The 24,952-nt window shown below is 38.1% G+C and overlaps 1 protein-coding gene across 6 annotated transcripts in view; it reads right to left on the bottom strand.

Annotated features, from left to right (window-relative positions):
* Positions 1-24,952, bottom strand: part of Atg7 (Autophagy-related 7) — a 200,105-nt gene that overhangs the window by 36,613 nt on the left and 138,540 nt on the right. For 4 of the 6 annotated variants that reach the window (XM_068225280.1, XM_067136556.2, XM_068225282.1 and 1 more), the window contains one exon: positions 8,036-8,251. The exons of 1 other annotated variant lie outside the window; for it this stretch is intronic. The gene's annotated coding sequence lies outside the window, so the exon portion shown is untranslated. Of the gene's footprint in view, positions 1-8,035; positions 8,252-17,923; positions 19,504-24,952 lie in introns of those variants that run through there. One more of the 6 variants, XR_011017572.1, reaches the window with a different exon arrangement.

The following is a 24,952-nucleotide window of genomic DNA, read 5'->3' as shown; positions in this document are numbered from 1 at the left end:
AAGTGTTAGTTTAATTGGATTATCGGACCTCTACCATATGTACTAACTTCGGTTGTAACACAGGATGCCAGGAATACATTCAATTCTCTCCGTTTCTCAGTAATAAACATATTGTATATCGCGGAAAAATGGTACCAAATTCTGCACACCAACTTTCATAAAAGTCATTATCATGCAAGTTAACATTGTATATGCGCCTAAGTCAGAAGAAAAGTCACATTATGCAATATTAAGCGGCCAAATATTCGCTATTAAATCCAAAATCTTCAAAATATGCATTATGCATGAATTTTCTCCTAAAAAGGCCAAAATATGCAAACATGCAGGGAAAAAGAACGGTTATTTGGAATCGTTAAGCCATAAAGCGAATATTTGCATTGAGAACTGTAACCAGTTTATTTAAAAACATGTACGGGAATGCCTACTGAAAAGGAAAGTACTAAAATCATTAATTAACAAGATAAAAACGATGTATCATGAAAGTAAAATCAGTGTACAAGTGGGGAGTGGTGATTCGGAAACATTTTATACAAAGAAAGGTCTCAAGCAAGGAAGTGCACTGTCGCCATTATTGTTTATTATATTGATGGATGAAATCATAAAACGTGTAAAACAGAGTATCAGTAGTGATGAAGTGAATGCTTTGGTATTTGCAGATAATGTGGTGATTTGGGGAAAGGGAGAAAAGGAAGTACAAAGGAGACTGGACATTTGGAATGAAAATCTGAAGGAGTTCGGAATGGTAATTAGTAAAAAAGAAAACTGTAGTCATGCATGTGGAAAAGAGAAAAAGATAAGCCATGTGAAGATAGATGGAGAACGGTTAGAGAATGTAGAACAGTTTACATATCTGCGTAATAAAGTATTGATTAGGTGGAAATCTCATTCTTCATACTTGCGTAGCATTATTAATAAAAGTAATGAAATCAACCCTGAAATTAATAACAGACTAAGTAAAGGTACAACATTTTATCATCAAGTCAGAGGTTTTACGGGATGACAAAGTATCCAAAAGAACAAAATTAACATTATATAAACAGTATTTCATACCAATTGTAACATATGGACTAGAAACACTGGTAACTAATAAGAGACAAGATAGTAAGATCCAAGCAGCAGAAATGACATTTTTAAGAACATTGGTAAAAAAGACAAGAAGAGATAGAATTCACAATATTAAAATCAGAGAAGAGCCAAATATAGAACCATTAGTACAGAATATACAGAAAGCAAGACTGAGATGGTTCAGACATGTAAAAGGAATGGAAAAGGAGTTGGAAGACCGAGAAGAAGGTGGAAGGATCAGATCTGGAAGGACATTAGAGAAGCTGGATTGGATGTGGCAGAAGTAACAGGGCAGGAAAAGTGGAAGGACAAAAAGGAGTGGAGGAGGCTTATAAACCACACCCGGGCGACTGGAGTGGGACATTGATGAAGATAATAATGACAGTTTATTCGCCTGGCCCAAGGTCTGAGTGGTTGTGTTCGTCTTGAATACACTTCTTTTAGCACACCACACAATCAACCACCACAGAAACATATATAATGAGTACATCCCTCCACGTGGGTTTCAAGAAGGGCATCCAGCTGTAAAACTGGATCAAATCCACAACCACCAACCCCAATTGGGAGAAAGGCCAATAAGAAAATAAAATCATTTATTCTATGATAGGCTATACTTCCTGTTAACATCTGGCCAGGTATCCCGCTATGGCATTGGAGTACAACTGTACAGCCAGCAACTTAATGATGAGTGTTGGGTGATGGTAAAAAAAAAAACTCTACTCGCTAAAGGAACCAATGGCCTTGAGCAGATGATGCTACCTCAGTGGAGGAGGAACTTATCACCATTGTGGTTCCCAATAGTCGTGGAGGCCAGCGGTCATGCCAAAATAACTGGCTGTTCTTGAGCCGACAGCAATTCGTTACAGTTCTGAAATCACATGTCTCATGCTTCATGCGCTGTGATGACTGGTTATTGGCAGCTGTGTGATGCTAGCCTTCATGAGACCCATGAATACTCAGGGATTCAGACCTGCATAAGTGACTGGGCAGGCCTATTTAGGATAACTGTTGTCCACTCTGAATAGGGAATGTGGGCTAAATATTGGTAGTTACACTTGAATCTGGCTGGTAATCAGCACCCAAAAGGTGGATGAAAACCAAGAAAGAAATGTATGAACATGACTACTGGAATGTGGAATGCCAGGACTCTACTGCATTTACCAGACAACAAAAACAGACCAGAGAGAAGAGCAGCTCTCACTACGCAAACAAGGTCATCAGGTGAAGGCGAAATTAGTAAGACCAGTTCAGTCTACTCTATCTTTTGGAAACGAAAGGATACACAAAAACCACGCAGTTATTGTGCTGGATTTAAGTGAAAAGAAGGTAAAAGAACATCAGCTCACTCCTATTGCAGTCAATGGAAGACCTACAACTGTTTGAATTATTCTTGCTGGAGATAGATTTGTTACCCTTGTCCCTGCCTATGCTTCCACTTTAAACCATGAAGAAGACTCCAAGAATCAGTTTTACCCCCAAATGAACAATATTTTCATCAAGATCACAAAAGATAAAAACATTTTTTGCTTGTTGATTTTTAATGCCAGGCTGGGAAGAGAGAATTAATTATGGGGGAATGGCATAGGTAATCAAGGTGTCGGAAACCACAATACAAATGTACTACTACTACTACTACTACTACTACTACTTGGGTCTCTGCTCTGAGCATGGCCTTTTCATCAACCATATGCAATTCCGCCTGCCTCACTGCATTAAGCCCACGAAGATATATCCACACTCCAACCATAGGAATCTCATTGACCATGTCATTACTTGGCAGCATGAGAAAAATGATGTTCTGATTACGAGGACTGCATGAAATATAGATGATATAGCTGTTCAGCCAACTAAAGATTTTCATACTTCGTAAACCATGATATTACTTTATGAACAATACCAGGACAAAACTCAACATCACGAAACTTCAGAATACAGCTGTGCGTACTGTTTTCCAAGATCATCTTCTTGAACCATATCCCCACTGCATGTTAGCTGTCATCAGGGAGATCTGATTCTTGTTCTCAGTAAGTTCGAAAAGAGTAGGGGTAAAGAGTCCATACCATTCTTGCAGATTTTGTGACCAACATATTCTTCCTCCACTTCTCCTTTCTTCAATTTTCCTTTGTAAGATAAGCTGAAGGATTCTAAGCATATAATTTCAAATGATATGGCAATGGTACTCTAGTTTCTTCTTTTCTGATGATGTTCAAGACTTCTAGCTCATTGTTCAGGTGTTGGAATTCTTCAATGTTACATATTCTATCAAACCATGATATTCAGAGCAGGCATCGGAAGCACCACATCAAAAAGTTTTTTTTTTTGTTATCCTCTGTCAGGCTCTAGGTCCCAGTATCATAAAGTAAGATAGAGAATACATAACATTGAAGTAAATTGATATGGAGATTAATATTGAAATCCCTATTCCAGAGGATTGTGTGTATTCTCTTGAATCATACATGCATGCATACATACATACATTATAGAATGTTATGCCTTCCAACAATAAGTTTGCAAGCCTCTGTGAATATACCGTACTAAATGCCACCACAATTATCTATTTGTAACTAGCTCTGTGACCTCATTTAGTTCTATACCTCTTAGCTTTAAATCATTAGAAACCGAATCTAACAATTGTCATCGTCTCTACTTCTCTTACCCTCCATGACCGAATTCAGTTTTTTTCTAGGTAACATATCCTCCACCATTCGCCATGCATGACCTCACCAGCAAAGATGGTTTACGCATATGGCTTCATCAATTAAATTAATTCCTAACTTCTTATTATTATTTTTTTTTGCTATTTGCTTTACGTCGCACCGACACAGATATGTCTTATGGCGACGATGGGATAGGAAGGGCCCAGGAAGTGGATGGAAGCAGCCGTGGCCTTAAGGTACAGCCCCGGCATTTGCCTGGTGTGAAAATGGGAAACCACGGAAAACTATCTTCAGGGCTGCCGACAGTGGGGCTCGAACCCACTATCTCCCGATTACTGGATACTGGCCGCACTTAAGCAACTGCAGCTATCGAGCTCGGTAATTCCTAACTTAGACTTCAACTCCTCATTCCAAGTACCCTCCAGACATTGTTCCCACCTGTTTGTAGCAGTGATCATTCTCGCTTCATAGGAATCAAATATATAGCATTTGTGTCTGCTACATCTAATTATGAATAAGATATCCTAAGTCCATCCATCTTTCACTTCTGCACAGCAAAGTTGGTCTGAAAACAACTGGTGTAAGGAGAGTTTCATCCAGGAGCTCATATCCTTCTTTGCAACTGCAAATTTGCTGCATTAGCTTTGCTGCAACTTGATTCAATCTCACTTACTATACTACCATCTTGGGAGAACACCAGGTGTATGCATAAGTTTTTGCTGGATTTTGAGATACAGAAAAAGCACAATTTTCAAGGGAAATTCATTTTTTTGTTTATTCAAAATATTGGCCATCGGCGTGTACACAATTCGCCCATCTTTCAGTTAAGTTATGAATACCATGTCAGTAAAACTGGTTGTCTTTTGTGACAAACCATTCATCGAGCCATTTCCAACTTCCTCGAAATTGCTGAAGTGCTGCTCTGTAAGTGCGTGTACCATTGATGCGAAGAGGTTATAGTTAGATGGTGCCAGGTCGGGGAGTACGGCGGGTGCTGAAGGATGTCCCATCCAAGTGATTTCAAGGTGTCTTTCACTGGTTTTGCTGTGCAAGACGGCGCATTGTCGTGTAACAAAATCACTTTGCCATGTCTTCTGGCCCATTCCAGTCGTCTTTCAATCAATGTGCGATTTAAATTATTCATTTGTTGGCAATAGCGTTGTCCATTAACGGTTTTGCCGGGCTTCAAGAGTTCATAACACACGATACCGCTCAGGTCCCACCAGACACAAAGCAGGGTCTTCTTGCCAAAGCGATTTGGCTTTGGTGTTAAAGGACCAGCTTTGCCAGGCGACACCCACGATTTTCAAAATAAATCCATTTTTCGTCACCCATCACAATTCGGTACAGAAATTTTCTTTTGTGGCGTTGAAGCAGCATTTCAAAAATGACTTTGCGATTTTCCATTTGCCGTTCATTCAAATCATGTGCGACCAATTTACTGAGTTTACTGATTTTCCCCATTGCTTGTAAACAACTGCTGATTGTTTCTTGTGACACATTTAATGCTTGTGCCAATTGCTGTTGAGTTTGAGTTGGGTCATCATCCAGAGCGAGCGCTGTCTTTCACATTGAAATTACCGCGTTCAAACTGTCAAAATTATGTCTCGCATGTTCTAATTGATTGAGCGTGTTCACCATATATTTCTACCAGCGAACAATAACTTTCCACAGCCTTTTTCTTATAAGATAAGAAAAGCAATGCGTGCCGCGAATGTTCTTTTTCAAGTACAAATATCAACATGATCATTCAACAATACAACACGGACGCTAGTGTTTGGCGGGCTCAACTTGTGTGTTGGTAGGTTAACGCCAGACAAACAGATGTATGTGTCAAATTCATACGCTGTGTAACGTACGCTGGTGCCATCTCCTAGTGAAACAGGAAAAAACTTATGCATACACCTGGTACACATCCCAAATTATCTACCTGTTCCAGCTGTGTATTCCCAACTTGACATTCAATTCTCTTAGGTTTCTTTTCTTTTTTTTTTTTTTTTGCTAGGGGCTTTACGTCGCACCGACACAGATAGGTCTTATGGCGACGATGGGATAGGAAAGGCCTAGGAGTTGGAAGGAAGCGGCCGTGGCCTTAATTAAGGTACAGCCCCAGCATTTGCCTGGTGTGAAAATGGGAAACCACGGAAAACCATCTTCAGGGCTGCCGATAGTGGGCTTAGGTTTCTTACCTACTGACCTCACTTTATGGTCTTGGCTAATGTTCGTATCATACTCGTGCCTATTTTCAAGTTCCAAGACTGCAGGCTTTCAGCGAAATCTGCCATTAAGCCAAAGTCATCAGCACATGCGAAAATGCACACTACATTTCCACCTAACTGTATCCCACCCTCCCACTTTACTCCTTCCAGTAGATGATCCTTGTAAATTATGAACAAAAAAGGTGAGAGATTACAGCCTTGTTTAACCCATCTAAGTACCTTGAATCAAGAAGTCATTCTATCATAAAATTTCACCGTACCCCAATGGTCAACATAAATGCCTTTCATTGCTTTCAACAGTTTACCCTTAATCCCATACGGCCCCCCGTACAAAAAATATATTTTACCCCGATCTCTAGAACAACAAAACATGAACATAACCGTCTATTCCTCTCGTAGAATTTTTCAAATACCTGGAGTATACTGAAAATCTGAACCCGACAGCCCCTCTGTGGTCTGAAACCATACTGGTTATCATCCAACTTATTCTCAACCTCTGATCGCACCCTCCCTTCCAAAATGCCAGGTATACTACTGATCAATGACCGGGCGAGTTGGCCATGCGGTTAGGAGTGCGAAGCTGCGAGGCTGCATTCGGGAGACAGCGTGTTCGAACCCCACTGTCGGCAGCCCTGAAGATGGTTTTCCGTGGTTTCTCATTTTCATACCAGGTAAATGCTGGGGCTGTACCTTAATTAAGGCCACAGTCGCTTCCTTCTCACTCCTAGGTCTTTCCTATCCTACTGTCGCCATAATACCTATCTGTGTCGGGGCGATGTAAAGCAGATTGTAATAAAGTAATACTGATCAATGAAATACCTTGATAGTCATTGCAAACTTTCCTGTTCCCTTGCTTAGAGATAGGAGCAATTACTACTTTCGTCCAATCAGAAGGTATAATGCTAACATTCCAAGCTGATCTCATTACTCTATGAAGCCATTTCATCTCTGCCTTCCCACTATATTTCATCATTTCAGGTCTAATTTTATCTACTTCTACTGCTTTATTACAATGGAGCATATTTACCATTCTTTCCACTGCCGCAAGCGTACTTTCACCAACATCATTGTCCTCCTCCACACAAAATCACCAGAAAGATTTCCTTTTATGTTGAAGATTTTCAAAATAATCCATACACCAGTCCAGTCATTCCCTGGAATTGATGATTTTTTATTACACTCCCTAAAAGGTTTCCCTGCTACTTGGCCTTGCCTTTCCAAGCAGGTTATTACCAAAATCTTCCCACAACTTTTTCTTGGATTCAGCAATGATTTGTTTTGCTCTGTTTCTTTCTTTTGCATACAATTGTGTGGCTGCATCAGTCCTTGTTTGGAGCCATTTCTGACACGCCTTCCTTTTACACTTACAAGCTGCTCTCACGTCATCATTCCACCAAGATGTTTGCTTTTTCCCATCTTTACACAGAGTTGTTCTTAGGCAATCTCTTGCCGTTTCTACTACAGCCTACCTGTATGCCACTCATTCTCTTTCTGTATTCTAAACCTGCTTACTGTCCATTGTTTGGAACTTTTCACTCATCATATCCATGTACTTCTGTCTAATTTCCTTGTCCTGGAGATTTTCTATGCTTATTCACCTGTAGACAGACTTCACTTTCTCTATTCTAGGCCTAGAGACACCAAGCTCACTACAGATCAGGTAGTGGCTTGTATCATCAAAAGATCCCCAGAATACTTGCTCATTCCTAACAGATTTCCTGAATTCAAAGTCAGTTATGATATAGCCCATTGTGGATCTGCTGCCCCCTGTATATTGCAGCTAATAGCCTTGGTGTACGCACATAATAGGAGCTGGTTACTTGCTAGCTGGTTTGAAGAGCTGGTCGTGTTTGTGGCTGATACTGAGTAAGCTGGTGAAGGGCGTACCATGTGTAAGCAGTGAGCCTGCCAGTACACAAGCAAGTCGAGCAGTTGTTGGACAGAAAGATGATGAACTGTTTCTCGTGGACTCTACTTGACTAGGATTTCTATGCAAATAAGTATTTGTTTCCTCATTAGCTGCAGTTAATTTTTTTATATGTTTATGAAATAGGATATTTGGAGTGATTGAAAACATTTTTTTTTAATTTTACATATTTCCATATATAGTAGATATATTTACATAATTTAACATTTTATTTTAAATATGTTCCATATTACAAAGTTATTTTACAGGCATAAATATTTCAAAGGTGAATTCTGATATTTTGATAAAATATGGAAAGCAAGTTCTGCTCTATGCACATTCTTTTCTTTCTTGCTGGCTTTGGTCTCGTCACATAACCCACTGTGACAATTGGGTGAATCAATCTGTAATAACAGTGTAATAAAAATGTTGTAATTACTTTAATACTCATATCAGAAAGATTAAATTATTGTTCTATGGCTTTCCAGTTCAAGCAATAAATCTTTAACTGTACTCTTTTTTAAGTATAGACATTTGATACAATACAGATATTCTTTACACTATTTTGCACCATATTTATAGAAGTTTTAGTTCATATTTTATCATTTCCTTTTGCAATTGTTTAACCCTAATGTATGTACATATTTAGCAATTTTTATTACATATAAATCCTAGCTCTGGGTATCACAAAGGTTTTGGAGCAGATAATAGTGGGTGTTCATGAAATAAGTAAGGGCAGGAGTCACAATGGCGAGTATCACCACTTGTTTGGAGAAATGAAGGAACATAGGAATAGATTTTTCACATATATAAAGAATGAGTCTAGAAACATTTAATCATATTCCAAACAATATAGATCATCTACTGAAGAAATGATCATTTCCTTCCATAACTAGGATGAAACAAAAAACACTTTTCTAGAATGTTATATATTAATTCCAGCCTTCCAATCAAACTGAACGTTTCCCAGCGACTGAGAACCAGTGTGCAGGAATATCCCAAACATTCCTGCTAGCAGGTAGGCACCGACAATCTCCTTGGAAAAACCAGTGCCAGTGTTCAATGTCAGCTGGGTAACTTAAAAATACAAGACTAAATCCTGCTTGCAAGGTGCCGCTTGTCTGCGCTGGTAGCCAGCAAGCAGATAACCAGCTCCTATTATGTGTGTAACCTTTTGCTTGAAGAATGAACTCGTAATATTGCTAATCCCATACTAGCAAATTGGTCCAGTAAACGCTTTCCATTCCAATTAGCTTCCATATCTTCTTCATACCTGATGGAATGATGGAAGATACGAGGTCTTAGGGTTAAGTGAAACGAAGTGGAAAGGGAAAGGTGTAAAATCTCTTCGCAAAGGTTACATTCTCCACTGGCGTACTAATACAAATGAAGCATGTAATGGTGTGACATTTCTCCTAAGTAAACACGTAGACGCAGACATAGAATATGTCAGCGAGAGGAAGTTACGATGGAAAACAAATAAGATCTTGACCATTGTTCAGGTGTATGCACCACAGTCTACTTGCACTCAAAAGGAGAAAGATGCCTTCCTTGAAGACCTGGAAGAACATCTAGAAGAAGACAACGTAATAGTGATGGGAGATCTTAATGCCCAAGTTGGTGTTGATAGAGAGGGATATGAAAATGTGACTGGCCCCAATGAGTTTGGAAATAGGAATGCACAAGAAGAACATCTCTTAGATTTTTGCCTGAGAAATAACCTCCTTATTAAGAAATTTTAAGAAACAACTGAGCCATAAAATCGCAAGGTACAGCTGGGACGAAAACCTGAAATCCCTAATAGACTATATTATATCTGATAAAGAATCTGGAACTCTCATCACAGATGTAAAAGCCTTCCCAAGTGAAAGCCTTGATAGTAATATTAATGGTGTGTGGCCGCCAGAGAGGCCTGGTGCAGGTCTTTTGATTTAACGCCTGTAGGCGACCTGCGCGTCGTGATGAGGATGAAATGATGAAGACGGCACATACACCCAGTCCCCACACCAGGGGAATTAACCAATTATGGTTAAAATTCCCGAACCTGCCGGGAATCAAACCCTGGAACCCTGTGACCAAAGGCCAGCATGCTAACCATTTAGTCATGGAGCCGGATGAGCCTCGATAGTGACCATCGGATGCTAGCTGCTACTTTGCGAAATATTCTAATGGGAAGAGCAAAACCAAAGCATACACCAAAGATAAAGGTTTGGGATCAGAATATTCTGAGAAAAAAAAGGAAGCATACTAACAGGAAATCAAAGACAACCTACCAAATGATAAATTAAAACCAGGCCAAGAAGAGTGGAAAGGGTTTAAAGAAATAATTGTGGGCACTGCAGTCGATATAGTTGGTAAAACAAGCACCGAAGTAAAGGAGAAAGAATATGGCTAGGAAAGATAAGGGCAAGGAGAACTAGAATGGTGTAAGAAAAATGAAATCTGACAGAATTAGATCAGAAGTACAGAGACTTGAAACTTAAAGCTAAAAGATTAATCAAATCGGAGAAAGAAAAATGTTGGTTGGATTTCACTGCCAAATTAGATAAGGACAGCAAAAACAACAAGAAGCTCTTGTACAGCAATATGAAAAATGGAAGAAAACCATACATACCAGTGAAAGCTATAGAATATGAGGATGGAACGGTTGTATGGAAACAGACAAGTGATGAACTATTCTGCACAGTTACAAAATGGAAAAGATGAAATGGAGAAGGAAGGAGAAGGTTCAGAAGCTGAGAATGAGAGGAGTTAAAGTGAGCCTTCCCTGACCTGGTCAGAGGTTGAAACCGCTTTACAGAATATGCGGAAAGTCAAGTCACCTGACATCGATGAAGTGAGTGTTGATATGATAAAGGTTGCGGGAATTTCTGGACTTCATTGGTTGTTCAGAGTTATGAATGCCATCTGAAAGAAAGATAAGGTTGCAAAAGACTGGACAAAGGGGATTATAGTTCCCCTCTTCAAAAGGGAAGCAGACATCAATGCAGCAACTACAGCGGAATCATACTTGTGTCCCATATATTAAAGCTTATAGAAAAAATTATTGATATAAACAGCTCAGGAACATTATTTAACCTCATCTAGAAGAACAATGTGGATTTAAGAGTGATAGAACAACCACTGACCTCATCTTTGCTGTTAAGATGATTATAAAGAAATAATGGGAGAAAGGAAGAGATATAATCTTTGTATTCTTGGATCTCGAAAAGGTTTATGACAGCATGCCTGGGGACAAGATCTATGATTGTCTAACAAGAAGAAATGTTCCAGACTCTCTAATCAGAAAAGTGAAATTGCTGTATACCCATTGTCCGAGATGAGTCCAAATAGGGAGCGGATATTCAGATTGGTTTATTACTTCTAAGGGAGTGCAACAAGGCAGTGCATTTCTGCCACTGCTATTCATCTCTGTAATGGACACAATCATATCAGGCCTACTTTGTACCAATAACAACATACGGTCTGGAAACTTGCACTATCAACAGAAGTGATATCAGCAGACTCCAGGTTGCAGAAATGAAATTCCAGAGGTCAATGCTGCAGAAAATGAGATAAGATCTGGAATGAAAAGGTCTGCAAAGACATCCAAGTGAAACCAGTCAACAAAATTCTAGCAACATCAAGATTGAGATGATTTGCTCACTTGAAGAGGTTGGAACTGAAGAGGGTAGCACAAAAATTGTTTTGACAAAGATCTGGAGGGAAAGCAATCTAGAGGCAGACCAAGGAGATGATCGATCTCCCAAATAAAAGATGATCTGCAAGGAAGAGCAGTGGAATTGTGTAAAGATGAAGAAGAAGAAATGTACTTGCATAACATCAGTGGAGAGCATTTTTCCACTGCACCTGGGAAACTGGAGATGGTTAAATGATGATGATGATGATGATGATCTTCTAAACATTTTCCCAATACCTTCTCATATCCTTCAGTTCCATTTCCAACACTCACGTTGCAATTGTTCATTACCACTATCCTATTCTTGCTGTTGAACCTGGCTAGAATGTCACTCAGTGCTTCATAAAACTTGTCAACTTCATCCTCATATGCACCCTCACGTGGTGAGTAGACTGAGACAATTCTTGTCTGAATTCCTCCAACAGTTAAATCTACTTGTATCAATCACTCATTTTAGTGCCTGACAGAAACCAAGTTGTGTGCAATGCTATTCCTGATGAAAAGTCCTACCCAAAACTCCACCCTTCCCTTTTTAACACCTGTTAAGAATACTTTATAATCTCTCTCTTTCTCATTATCTCACTTTACCTGAATATCATTAAGTCCTAACATATCCAGACAAATCATCTTCACTGACTCAGCCAGTACTACTTTCTTTCTTCGATAAGCCCCATTAATATTGATAGCTCCCCATCAAATTCCGTTTTGTTGGCCAAGTTGTTTCCAAGGAGTCCCTTACCTATCAAACGAAAGTGGAACTCTGTTACTCCAATAGGTCCAACACATGCTTAAACTGCTCTGATCTCAGTCAATTCTGCAGCATGCTACACTATTTACACATAGTCCCAGTGAGGATCTCACATCCAACAGGTTAAGAACCACAGTGGATTGTATAGTCCTAGCCGTCTGTACTCAAGGAGAGCATGACTCAGAATATGTCTGAGATGCTCACTCCCATTCCATAGCAACTGGTATCCTGACTTTCAGGACCACTTACTAGGTCACTAAGCTGTTGACCATGGTTCATCAACGAGGAGGTGACCACAGTAACCCACACCATGAAACATCAATCAAACTTGAATCAAGGTGTAGGAAATTGCAATGTGAATTGACTACTACTTCTTGGTCTCTGTGCTGAGTATGGGCTTATTTTAGATCAGCTAAATAAAAATCCAGTCAATACAAAAGATGCAGAACTTGAGCGGACCACACTTTTAAATACTATCAAAGAGGCAGCAGAGGAGGTCATTCATTGGTTATGATGTAAGTAAAAGAAAAGATTGGTTTGACAATAATAATGAAGGGATTCAGTGGCTCATCAATTTCAAGAAGGATGCATGGAATAGAATGCAAAGTTTCAAGAACTCAAACAAAAATTACAGACTGAAACAGATGTGAGAGAGCTACAGAACTTTTATGCTGGGATAAAGGAGCTATATGGTCCTGTTCGCTCCTCATCAGGTGCCCTGAGAGTCACTGACAATACACCATCCTACCACACAGTCGAAACACCTCTAATAAGGGAAACCCGAAAGGGCCTTACTGAAATGAACAAGTCAACCATTGTCACCAACTACAAGAAAGGCGAACGAAGCAACTGTGGCAATAACCATGGCATATCCCCGCTCTCCATAGCTGGTAAAATCTTTGGTAGAATTCTGTTCCATCATCCCCAGACAATATCTGAGAAGGTAGTTCTTGAATCTCTGTGTGGGTTTTGTCCCTCCAGAGGTGCTACTAATATGACGATGTGTGCAAGACAACTAAAGGAGAAGTGCAGAGGACAATAAAAGCCTCTGCTTTTAGTGTTTTATGATCTGGAAAAGACTGATCCTAACACTCCATATTTTTGGACAGGTGCTGTACTAGAATGAAACATCAGAATTCCCCGTCACTAATGGGCTTAAATAAGGTTGTGTACTTGCACCAACACTCCTTGTCCTTGTTCTGTACCTGGCAGCCATGTTGTATGAAACATTGTCAGCAAACAACACAAGTGTGGAATGTAAGTCTACATTTTATGGAGGACTATTTAATCAAACCAGAGTCTGATCAGAAAGTCTTACAAGTCTCACCCATGAAACTGAACTGCAGCTTATACACCTGCTGGGTTTGAAATGACAGTTAACTGCATCAGTAGGACATATGCATGATTTGGCCTGACCATCACCATTCCAAAAATGAAGGTACTCGCACAACCAGTTCTTGGAACTACCTTCCAATATTTCTATCTCCAACACGGCTCTAGAAAAAGTAGATCACTTCTTCTATCAATGAAGTATCCTTTCAACCACTGTTGATCAGAGAAGAGCACGGAAAGCAGATCTCATGCTGCCCATATACCTTTTATGTTTCACACATTGGGTCTTCCTGAATAAAGATATAAGAATGTACAACAAGCTAATAGTGTATCGAGCAGCTGTTATCTCCACCTTGCTCTATGGATGTGAAACCTGGATCATATATCATTGTGATACGAAGAAACTAGAATGCTTCCAGTAACAGAAGCTCAGATTCATTATGAACATAAAATAGGATGAATACGAACTCAGCAGCTCTTAAGACGACAAAGGTGAACGGTATAGAGGCTAGCGTTGTTAGTCACCAACTCGGGTGGATTGGGTAGAAGGACAATGTACTTCCTCAACAAATCCTATATAAATGAACTTAGTATAGGTACAATACTTCATGGTGCCCCTCTGAAGCTTCATAAGGATCAACTCAAAAAGCACGAACATTCATCTGTGTACTTTATGTGCAATTGCAGAAGATCATACGCGCTGGTGCACAACCACATCAGCTGCTGTTGTACAATTTGAACGTGAACGTCGAAGAAAGGAAGAAGAGAAATGTCATCAGAGACTTAAACTACACCAGGCGCAGACAAGTTTTCCACCATCCATTAAGTGCAATCAATGGTATTTCAGTTTATAAAAGATGTTTTAATATAATGACATTTAAAATGAATTACCGTATTTTCTCACATAATTAACGGCCTTGCATAATTTACACATCCCAATATTTTTGGGTCTAAAGTAGAGAAAAAGAAATGTTTATGTATTTGACGCACCCACTTCTTCGAAAATCCATCACGCAGGTTCGGATGCGTTTTGAAATAAAAATGTCAAGTACTCAGATAGCAGCCTACCTATTGTGAAACTGGGCATTCCAAATACCAGGCAACGTGCTGTTAATCAACCGGTAGGAAATACCACTGCACTAGTTCAGTGAGAGAATCAGCACAAAAGTGACTAGTGATACTATTCCAGTCTGATACAAACATATTTTACGAGTGTTTCGGGTACGGGACATGCGTTTTCTGTGATTTCAAAATTGTTTGTTATTCCACAGTGAGCAAGTATTCGAGTAATAGTGCATCATATAAAATCACGGTGATCAGTTACGCTGAAACATACGAGAATAGAGCAGTGGGCAGCAAGTATTCAGTGTCCGAATGCAATGTGTGCTACCGCGGTAACAGGTAACTTTAAGCAACCAACAAATCTCGCAAAGCATTTCGCGGACCAAAAAGTGGCAAGTTTCCGAAAGTAGGGGAGGATCTGCTTTAATGTACAAATTTGTTAAGCTATGTTGGATATGCAGTTTCTCACAAAATGATGTATTTTTAAAGACAAGAAATAGCTGCTGCACATGGAATCAGTGTCTCTGATTAGAAGATTAGCTGAGGCTTCATTCATTTTATGAAGAGAAATAAATGGACTTTCTCTTCTACGAAGAACATTATGCCACAAAATACCGAACAATTTCAACCAAGTAATTGATTTTCATCGCTTTGTGATTGAGAAGCGTAAAGTGAAGGAATATTTCCTCTCCCAAATAGGAACCAAACAGGAACCACAGGTCAGACGCCAATCAGTTTCCATATGCCACAAAGTCGAACAATCGATAAGTGTTATCGTACGTGCTACCAGAAGCGAAAAAGAACGATGTACTGCAATGCTTGTTGTAACAGGTTATGTTCTAAAACGAAAAACAATGCCTAAAGTAAAATTTCCGCAAAGGATCCCATGTTCGTATCCAAGAAAAAGGGTGGATGGACATGTCACTCGTACAAGATTGGATATGAACGGTTTGGGGAAATATAGCAGGGGTCCTTAGATGCTCGGCCCTTCTCAGGTTGGACAGTTTTCTTTTGTCGGTATGTCATTTATTGTGTACTTGCATGAACTGTACTTTTATTAGTACATGTTGATTTTACTTCAGGCCGTATTATCAGCTTGTAACGGGAAGAATATTTTCCAGTGTCAGTACGGTATCATACTTCAAACCCGCGCCTCCAACTTACCTGACGCAGGTACCTTATTTGACTTTTCAGAAACAATCTCACATATCTGAATTCCATGAATAATGTACGCATCCAAAGTTTTCGCCTGTACTTTTCATAAAAAAAGTGCATTAATTATGCGAGAAAATATGGTAATATTAATCAATATTAGTGACAGAATAATCAGAGTATGAGTGAGTACAGAAGGAGTGAAAGATTTCATCCAAGTTTATGCACCCCAAACAGGAAACAGCGAGGAAAATATGGAGGAATTCTTGGAGACACCCACGGAAATAATCACTGATGTAGAAGTGATAGTCATGGGAGATCTCAATGCACACGTTGGAAATGACAGAATTGGGAAAGAAGTGACTGCGGTCCCTTTGGATATGGTAAAAGAAAAAACAAGGGAGATAATTTGATTGATTTTCATGAGAGAAATGGAATGATCGTGGGTCACACTTGGTTTAGACAAGAATAATAGAATAATAGATATGGCAGGGATGAAAGGACAAAAAAAAAAAACAGTTATTGATTATAATTTGGTTGAGAAAACAAATCATTAACAGGTAATGGATGTAACAGCACTAGGAGGAGACCACAGAGTAGTGGTAGCAAAATTGAAAATAGGTAAAACTGTGAGAGTAAGAGAAATACGACAAAATAAAATAAAAATATGGACATTAAAAGATAAAGGAACTCAGGAGAAATTTTGAGAGGAATTAAAACAACACATCCCTGTATCAGAAACTGAAAGTGTAGAATAAGAATGGACCAAATTTAAAAACACATTTGTAAGGGGTGCAAAGATTATTTGTGGCAGAATTTTGACGAGAATGAAGGAAAAGGAGACACCCTGGTGGAATAGAAAAGTTGAGGTGGTTATTAAATAAAAGAAGACAGAATGGCAAGAATGAAACAGAAATAAGAAGGAAGTAAGGAAATTAAAAGTGTAAAGAAAGTGGTAAATAAAAGAAGAAAAAAATGTGGAATTTCACACAAGAATTGGAAAAGGATGTTGTATGGATTGATATAAAGTAAGAGTAAGGGAAAAATCTACACCAAACAAGTGAAGAAAGAGAGCAGAAATGTAATAACTGACCCAGATGAGATAAAGAATAAGTGGGAAAGATAACTTTGATAAACTCCTGAATGTGAGAAATGATGCACGAGAGAGTGTAGTGGTACACGAGTATGATCGAGAAACGGAGAGTGATATTGCAATGACAGAGGTGAAAATGGCTGTTAAACAAATGAAAACAGGAAAAGCCGCAGGGATGGATGAAATGTGTACAGGTATGGAAATGATGAAGGCAGCAGGACCTAATGGTCTACATTGGTTATATAGGCTTATGGGCTACATCCAAAATTTAGATATACGTATATAGAAGTGTAGATCCTAAGACAGACACTGCATCGCTAGCCATATACTAAATAATAAATAAACAACAAACAAACAACTTCCAAAACAAAGATTTTAATTCAACAAATTTTAAATGTCGTCAGATTACATACCAATAGCATACGACATACTATGCAAAAACTGTTCAGTGAAAAGCAGAACAAGGAAGTAATAATAATGCTATTGGCTTTACGTCCCACTAACTACTTTTTCAGTTTTTTGGCGAACAAGGAAGACAATACTGTTATGTGACCTACCCACTCTTGCCCACAGATGTGCGACAATAGGTGACGTGTCAGGTCATCTTAATTTTAATATAAATACGTACTTGCTCATACACTTCTCCATGGGCGCCAGCCTTCAAACTTACGGTTTGAAGACGATAGTTGATAAATAATAATAATAATAATAATAATAATAATAATAATAATAATAATAATAATAATAATAATTAGGTAATGAGACTCTAAATACTTCCAGAGGTGGGGTGATGGAACACTAACCATTAAGTACACTCTAACTTGGAAGTTAAGGATCGTTAATAAGAATTTCTGAAAATATCAATTAAAATAACTTTATTAGGGCGAAAAACGTGATGGTGTATTTTTGAACTCTGAACTTACGGAATCAAAAGAAAAACTGAATGAAATGAAATTCAATAATCTGAACTGTTGCGTGGAGACTTGCAGTAATTTATGCCATTAACTCACCATTTGTAGACTCTGTTATCTGGACACGATCTTTGTAGCAGCTGATGTCTGATGGACCTCTCGTGCTGGCATACTCATCTCTCATTGTAGGTACCAGTCCTATTCCTGATTTGTGCAAAGCTCACTAACTGAACCATGACTTTCCTGATTTTAACAATTCCTACAGTACTCCTTCCTTAGAGTTGTAATGAGTCCTAATTTCAATAGCAAAACCAACTTGGGTTATGTTCATGGAGAGAATACACTTGTATTCTTCCGTATTACATAATTGTAGCGAAACTAAATACATAACAAAATTTGTCCTATACCAGCCAAAACCGGTCTCTCGTGGACTTTAACTCTCATCACTGAGATAACCAGGTCTCAATGAGAGTAATTTTGAGTAGTGCTCTACTCAGATGCGAAGTGAACTAAGTTAAGATCTTCAGGAGTTAAGACCTTCTTCGATGTCCAGACATTGATAGAGCAGATCAAAACTCACCGATAGCCACTCTCCAGCTCTTGTCGTTGATGGATATAGGCTCCAAACTCTCCCTCCATGTACCATATCACATGGTCTAGTAAGATCTGATTACTATCCCTTCTCCTATCCATCGTTTTATATCCATCATCTTGTTCCATAACGTCCATTCACATAGGTTGAACTCTCCCGGGCAATCAAAGCGTCATGTAGCAAACTTCGAAAAGTAGGCGTTAGCAAGGCTTTAACTAACTCTTCAGAGTATGCCAGGGGTAAGGACTCTTGCAAGCTCGATGACATATTTTTCCTGGTAATGGGCTAAAATTAGCATGATGAGTCCCGTCATTTGACCTCTGCTACATGAAATCTACTCAAAGCTATTAATACGAGTGATGTTGTAATACCTTACTCAGGAAGTCATTTGTTATGAATACGTTATAGCCGTGATACAAAGAAATGAAATGATGTGAAATGGATGACTAAAAACCCTGTATATAAAGATAATGATTAAAAATGACCTACCACTAATTAAATATATACATCTTTCCAATTAATTGCACAGTTCGATGATTTAGTACATGCTGTGATGTTCCAGTGTTTGTCATGTACTTGCTATGTATTTTGGAACAGGTATTTTCTATAAGCTGAAGATGTCCCCAACAAGGAATGAAAAGTGCCTTTAATATAAATTAATTGAAAAACGCACTTTAAAAAAAAATTAATATAATACCTGGTATTGAAAAGTGTGGACTCTTTTCAATTATTGACGTGAGTATTTATGTCAATACTGATGTTAAAAATTAAGTTCATTACACGGAATTACAGCAGAAGCTCGATTTAACACAGTTGTCAGGAAACATGCTTAACCCTGCACTATAGCTTAACCGCAGTAATGGAAAATGACCTATAGGGTGACAGAAGATTGGGAAAAGACAGTAGGCTACACAAGAACAATTTTGTCGGGCTGAGTGGTTCAGGCGGTTGAGGAACTGCCCTTCTGATTCCAACTTGGCAGGCTTGATCTTGGTGGCTCAGTCCGGTGGCATTTGAAGGTGCTCAATTATGTCAGCCTCGTGCCGGTAGATTTACACTTGCAGGAAAAATTCTGGCACCTCGGCATCTTCGAAAAATCATCAAGAGTAGTTAGTGAGACGTGAAAACAATAACATTATTATTAGAACAAAATTTTATGAAAGACACTGTACCTAAAATACATGCATTCAACATTCCATTCTTCACACAATTGATTATGTTCAATTTATCATTCACAGAATAAGCTTTTCTGTTTTGTAACATCACACAACCTGCACTAAAATCAAGACTTAACTAGGAGATTGTCCGACAAAAATCCACAACACAGTCACTTGTTTTGTAAGCATGGGTGAAGAAAAACAAGTCATGGGGGGGATGGTCATCTTAACTTCAAGTCCCGTTATTTCTGTAAATAGACAGGTACACATATTTAACCCCAGCCAGTCATCCTTGAAGTTCTGTTTAGCGAGGAGTCGGTAACAGTTATAGATTGTAATGCACAATCCCTCTATGCAGTTCGTTACAAAATTTAAAAAGTAATTGTAGTGCCGTTTTTTTCCAGAGACATACTTCGTATCATGTTTAATCCGAGCCGTGGTGAATCGGACCACATTTAGCCAGGTTTCCACTGCATCAGCTTGGAGAGGTTTTCAAGTAATGGAAAGAAATAGACACGTGCATATCAAGTAATAGAAGTTTTTGTTGTGTTTATTCTGTGTTTCTAGTCTTTTACCACCTGTATTCTACTTTTAAAAATCTTTTCTCTTTTTCTAAGTTTGTCTGAGTTTCTTATCCTACACTTCCTATATTAAGACTACAGATCTGTCAAGATGGCCCCTTAATGAGTTTTCAAGCCCACCCTCCTGATGAAGCTAGAAATCTGGGTTGATAAGAAATGAATATAGAAGAACTGGGATCGATGAGGAAAGAGCCAGTCTATTTGAAGATGACAGTGTATGAAGATTTGTCCTTGACCTTTTGTTTTTTCTTCCTCTTCCTTTCTATTCCCATGGTGACCTGTCATTGTGGTTATATTTCCAATATTGCTGTCTTTCTCCCTGGGTATATATTACTTGATGAGACAGACTTTTGGTGACAATGGCATAAGAAAGGGTGAGGACTATGAAAGAGCTGTGAGCTTAAGATACAGTTGCAGCATTAGACTGTAAGACACCATGGATCACCATCTTCAGGGTTGTTTATAACGGGATTCGAAGCCATCAACTCCTGAAAGCAAGCTGACAGCTACATTCCCCGAACTGCACAACCAATATGTTCAATGATCTGAGTAGTAAACTGTAGTTCTCTGTGATGTATTCTCTCACTTTTGTAATTAGGTATTGCATATATATATGCATGTATGTATGTATGTATGTATGTATGTATGTATGTATATATGTATGTATTGTACCAGTCTAAATTGGTAAATATTTAATGTGGAAAGAAAATGTGACATTTCCAGCCTAATTTATTCTTTTACTCGTAATTCATTCTTTTGTCTGATAGTGAGGCAAAAGGGAGAATAGCTGGAAGGTTGTCCTTGACTGAGTGAACGGCGAGGTGACACGTGTCCGTTCTATCCTAGTGTCTTATTTTTTTCATTTTCCTACGAGTTAGCTGCTAGCAAGTCAAGTGTAAGCCACGTGACCACCCCGCAAATGAAAACCAATTCTAATACTCTCGAAACATCTATACAGACTAGTAACAAACCAATGATATTTGGAAGTGAATTTAATATCCAATAATAATGTAAATTAGCATACACACTGCCCAGTACCGTAATTAATAAAAGACGTGTGCAGACGAGTCTCACTCTCTACTATAATAATTCTACTACTTAGAATAAGTCTACTATTACATGTGAACGTTTAAGGTACTTTACAGCCTTTTGCTGCATTGGAAACGCTTTCAGGGAAGATGTTGGAGAACATTCTACAAGTTACGAAGCCAACATGTTTGTAATATTTCTAGGATTAAAGACTAACTCATGAAGATATTGTGCAACTTTAAACGTGTATTAGTCAAGATGATAATCTTCTAAAGTGCAATAAGATTGTGTACAGAAATTACATGCCAACTTGACATCAGATTTAGAAGGTATACGTTCAGTATTATCCAACAAACGTTCAATATCATATTGTAATCTCATTGTGTGCAAATACTGAAATTATTTGTTACCTTCAGCTATGAATGTGCTAAATCTTATCGACGCTGTTTGCTGTAATCAACACCATCGAGGGAATACCATATCTCACTTAGTTTACAAAAGGAGTATATTTATTACCCCACCTATTCAATGCAATTAGTACCACGTTATGTGGTAAATTAAACATAGAGAATCTAAATATGTTTCGCCCTTCTTTTATTGGGCATCAACAGCCACATTAATTTAATCTTGGAACAAATATTGTTTAGAGGACAATGACATTTATAATTTGTAAAAATTGAACTGTGATTTCTTATTATATTAACATTAAGGAATAATAGTTATAAAATATGATGTTGGGACATGTCATATACAACAGATGTTAAAATCATTGTAAACAAATTTAAAATCTTGTCCAAAAGAAAATTTGTGTCATACAAAATTCTAAAAACGGCACATGTCTGGTACTGAAGTGGATCCTCTTCGTAAGAAAATTCAGCATATACTTGCTGGGGCAGTTGTCAACATAAGTTTTCAATAGACTAGAATGGTTGAAAACTTGGGGGTGAATTTTGTTTATATTTTGCATTCCGGCGCTAAAAAATTTGCCAAGTGAAAAGGCGAATGTTATAAAATTATCTTCATTAAGTTGATTGATCCAAATTATTATCTTGATATAACCAATGCAAACAGACGTTGACGTGCAGGTTGAAGCTGCTTTTTGAGACCAGTTTTTCCAAGTATTTGCCAGGTAATGTTTGATTATCACGTGAAAATGTAATCCTTCTAGAAAATGTGGAACACCGAGGAAAAGAATGTGGTTATACTGCAAAGTAACAAAAAGACGAGTTTGATGTGTGTGTGTTTAAATCGTATGTTAATGTCCAAGAATTATGTATTATGTAAAGTGGGTACTTAGTCATTTGCCGTATTTATGTCTATCTTACTGTATTAGCAGCGTTGGTCCGTTTGGAGTTCCTGCTTCTCGCGTTGTAACGATGTGATAGAGGAAGAGGGGCATGGTGAGGGGGAGAGGAGGTAGGCGGAGCATTACATTACAATAACATCGACATGCCCCTCTTCCTCTACCACAACACGAGAAGTAGGAACTCCAGTAATGTAATGTATGGAGGATACCGGAAACCTTGTGCACAAATAATCTTGTTGAGCTAATAAAATGAATGTATTTGTTAGTAATGATTTACTAAGATGCGAAACGTGCTCAATTCCTGTAGTATGCAGAATGGCAGGGTTTATTTGAGAATTAGGAGCCAAAATATGTTGATAGGAACTGGATTATTTGAGCATGTGTTGCCAATGCAAGCAAACTAGCTATTTAAATGTAATAATCAGTCCATAGGTTGCTCAACAATTATAAATATTGAAAGTATTTACTCTTGAGGAATTGTATGATAAATGATGGGGATTTATTAGACAAAAATCAATCTCCTATGGTACAGTACAGTATTTGAGATTTGAAGACTAGTTCAAACAAGTGATACCTATAATTTGGTCACAAGATCTTTTGTTGAAACAATCTAGTAAGGTACGCGAAAAGTACAGTCATCTTTAAGATTTGCCATATTGAAATAATAATTAAAAAATCAGTGGCTACTTAAATACACCGTTCATATAAGCGCATTTGCATGCGTATGTCTGTATGGTATTTGTGTACTGATTTTCACATATTCTGTTGTCACATTTGCCAAATTATCATATTTGGGGATATCTGAACTTCACATGTTCTGCGATGGTGGAAGATCTCAGATCTTGATGAATATAGGAATTTCTATGAGAGAAAGAGAAATTAAAAAAAAAATTGCATTCCAATGATAAATAGTGCATTGCTACGTAGATATTTCAGAGATTAAAGTTTCCTAAATTTGAAGATATATTGAAAAGAAAGGAAAACCCAATGGAATTGAAATTTTATCAATGTAAATGTGAAAGAAATGTAAATTAATAACCATGTGTTATTTCAAACTAGGAAATCACTAGTAAATAGTGGTGATTTAGAATGATATTGTAATGAGAATAAAACTGACGTGAAGGTAATGAGGAAATGAGAAACTTGTAAAAAAATGTAATGGTGGTGATTAAAAAATAAGAATAAAATTCACTGAAAAAGGGTTAATAATCAAGCCAAATAAATTAGAGAGATGAATAATCAATTAGTCTAAATTGGCTGATAAAATCTGATGGAATATTAAAATAATTCATCCTTGATTAATGTGTTAATTAACACCAGATAACTAATAAATTGTATGCAAATAATCCATTGACATAAAAATAATGCAGATTAGAATGATTGGTGATATTTATGAGAAATAAAAATGAGTATAGCCCATAATAATTAATTCTATACTTGAATTTACAGGCTTTATTAAATTTTATAATCATTGTAAATAGGAGTAGCGGTGTTTATAATTGATGAGAATTTATTCCGTGTACAATTTTGTGAGAAAGAAAAATTGAGGTTGTCGTATACAGTACATGATTCCAAGTGTTGGAATGTTTCTATGGAGAAGTTTAAGATTTAATTTTATTTATGAATTCTGATACACTCGTGGAATAATACTGTAAAGAAGTTATGCCATTATTTATGAGAACTGAAACAAATTTTAATGTAAATCAGGATTATTGAAAAGCTCACGAGACTTTGGTATTTTATTTTGGAAATTGAATTACTGACTGAGTTCCTGGAAAAAGGGGCAGTATGTACTGTATACCCAACCCTTGTCTCCTTACTCTACAGCGTCGGATATGAAGTGACATGAATCTTCACAACAAGTGTTTACGACTGGATGCCCTTCCTAACATCAACCACATCAGAGGAGTTAATGGGGTGAAATGAATGTCGTGATATATGACAGTAGGAAGGAAGAGGGTGAAACCCGGTGCCGGCACATACCCTCCTCCTGTCTAATAGCGCCAAGGGGTCTGCTGAAGGTTTTACTTCCCCGTCTGACAGACGAATCACAATCAACAGCATCATATGACCACACTCCATATAAGTATTGCAGAGAGGTTTGGAATTTAACCCTAGCTTTTGGCATGTCATCTAATGATAAAAGTTTCATAATTAAGTATTCTATATACACATTTATCCTTGTCTGGTTTTGTAAAAGTTACGTAACATTGTCCCACTCTTCAAAGTATATGATTTGTGTTGTGTGTCCTTCGCGATCTCAGCTCTGCGCCTGATAGCTCCGCAACACGCCGCAGACCGGATCTTTCCAGACTCTACGAGGCGACTGCAGTGCGCTTGCTTGTGACGTCAGCCAGCGCTATAAAAGGAGCAGCATTCCGCTACTTCCCAGGACTCCCCAGTGTCCAACGCCAGATTACACTGCAAGTCGAACACGGAGACTATCCCTCTTAAACATGTGTA

This window comes from Anabrus simplex, chromosome 1, assembly GCF_040414725.1.
Source record: "Anabrus simplex isolate iqAnaSimp1 chromosome 1, ASM4041472v1, whole genome shotgun sequence".
Lineage (NCBI taxonomy): Eukaryota > Metazoa > Arthropoda > Insecta > Orthoptera > Tettigoniidae > Anabrus > Anabrus simplex.
The sequence above is the reverse complement of the archived record's forward strand: the minus strand, read 5'-3'. Positions and strand labels throughout refer to the sequence as shown.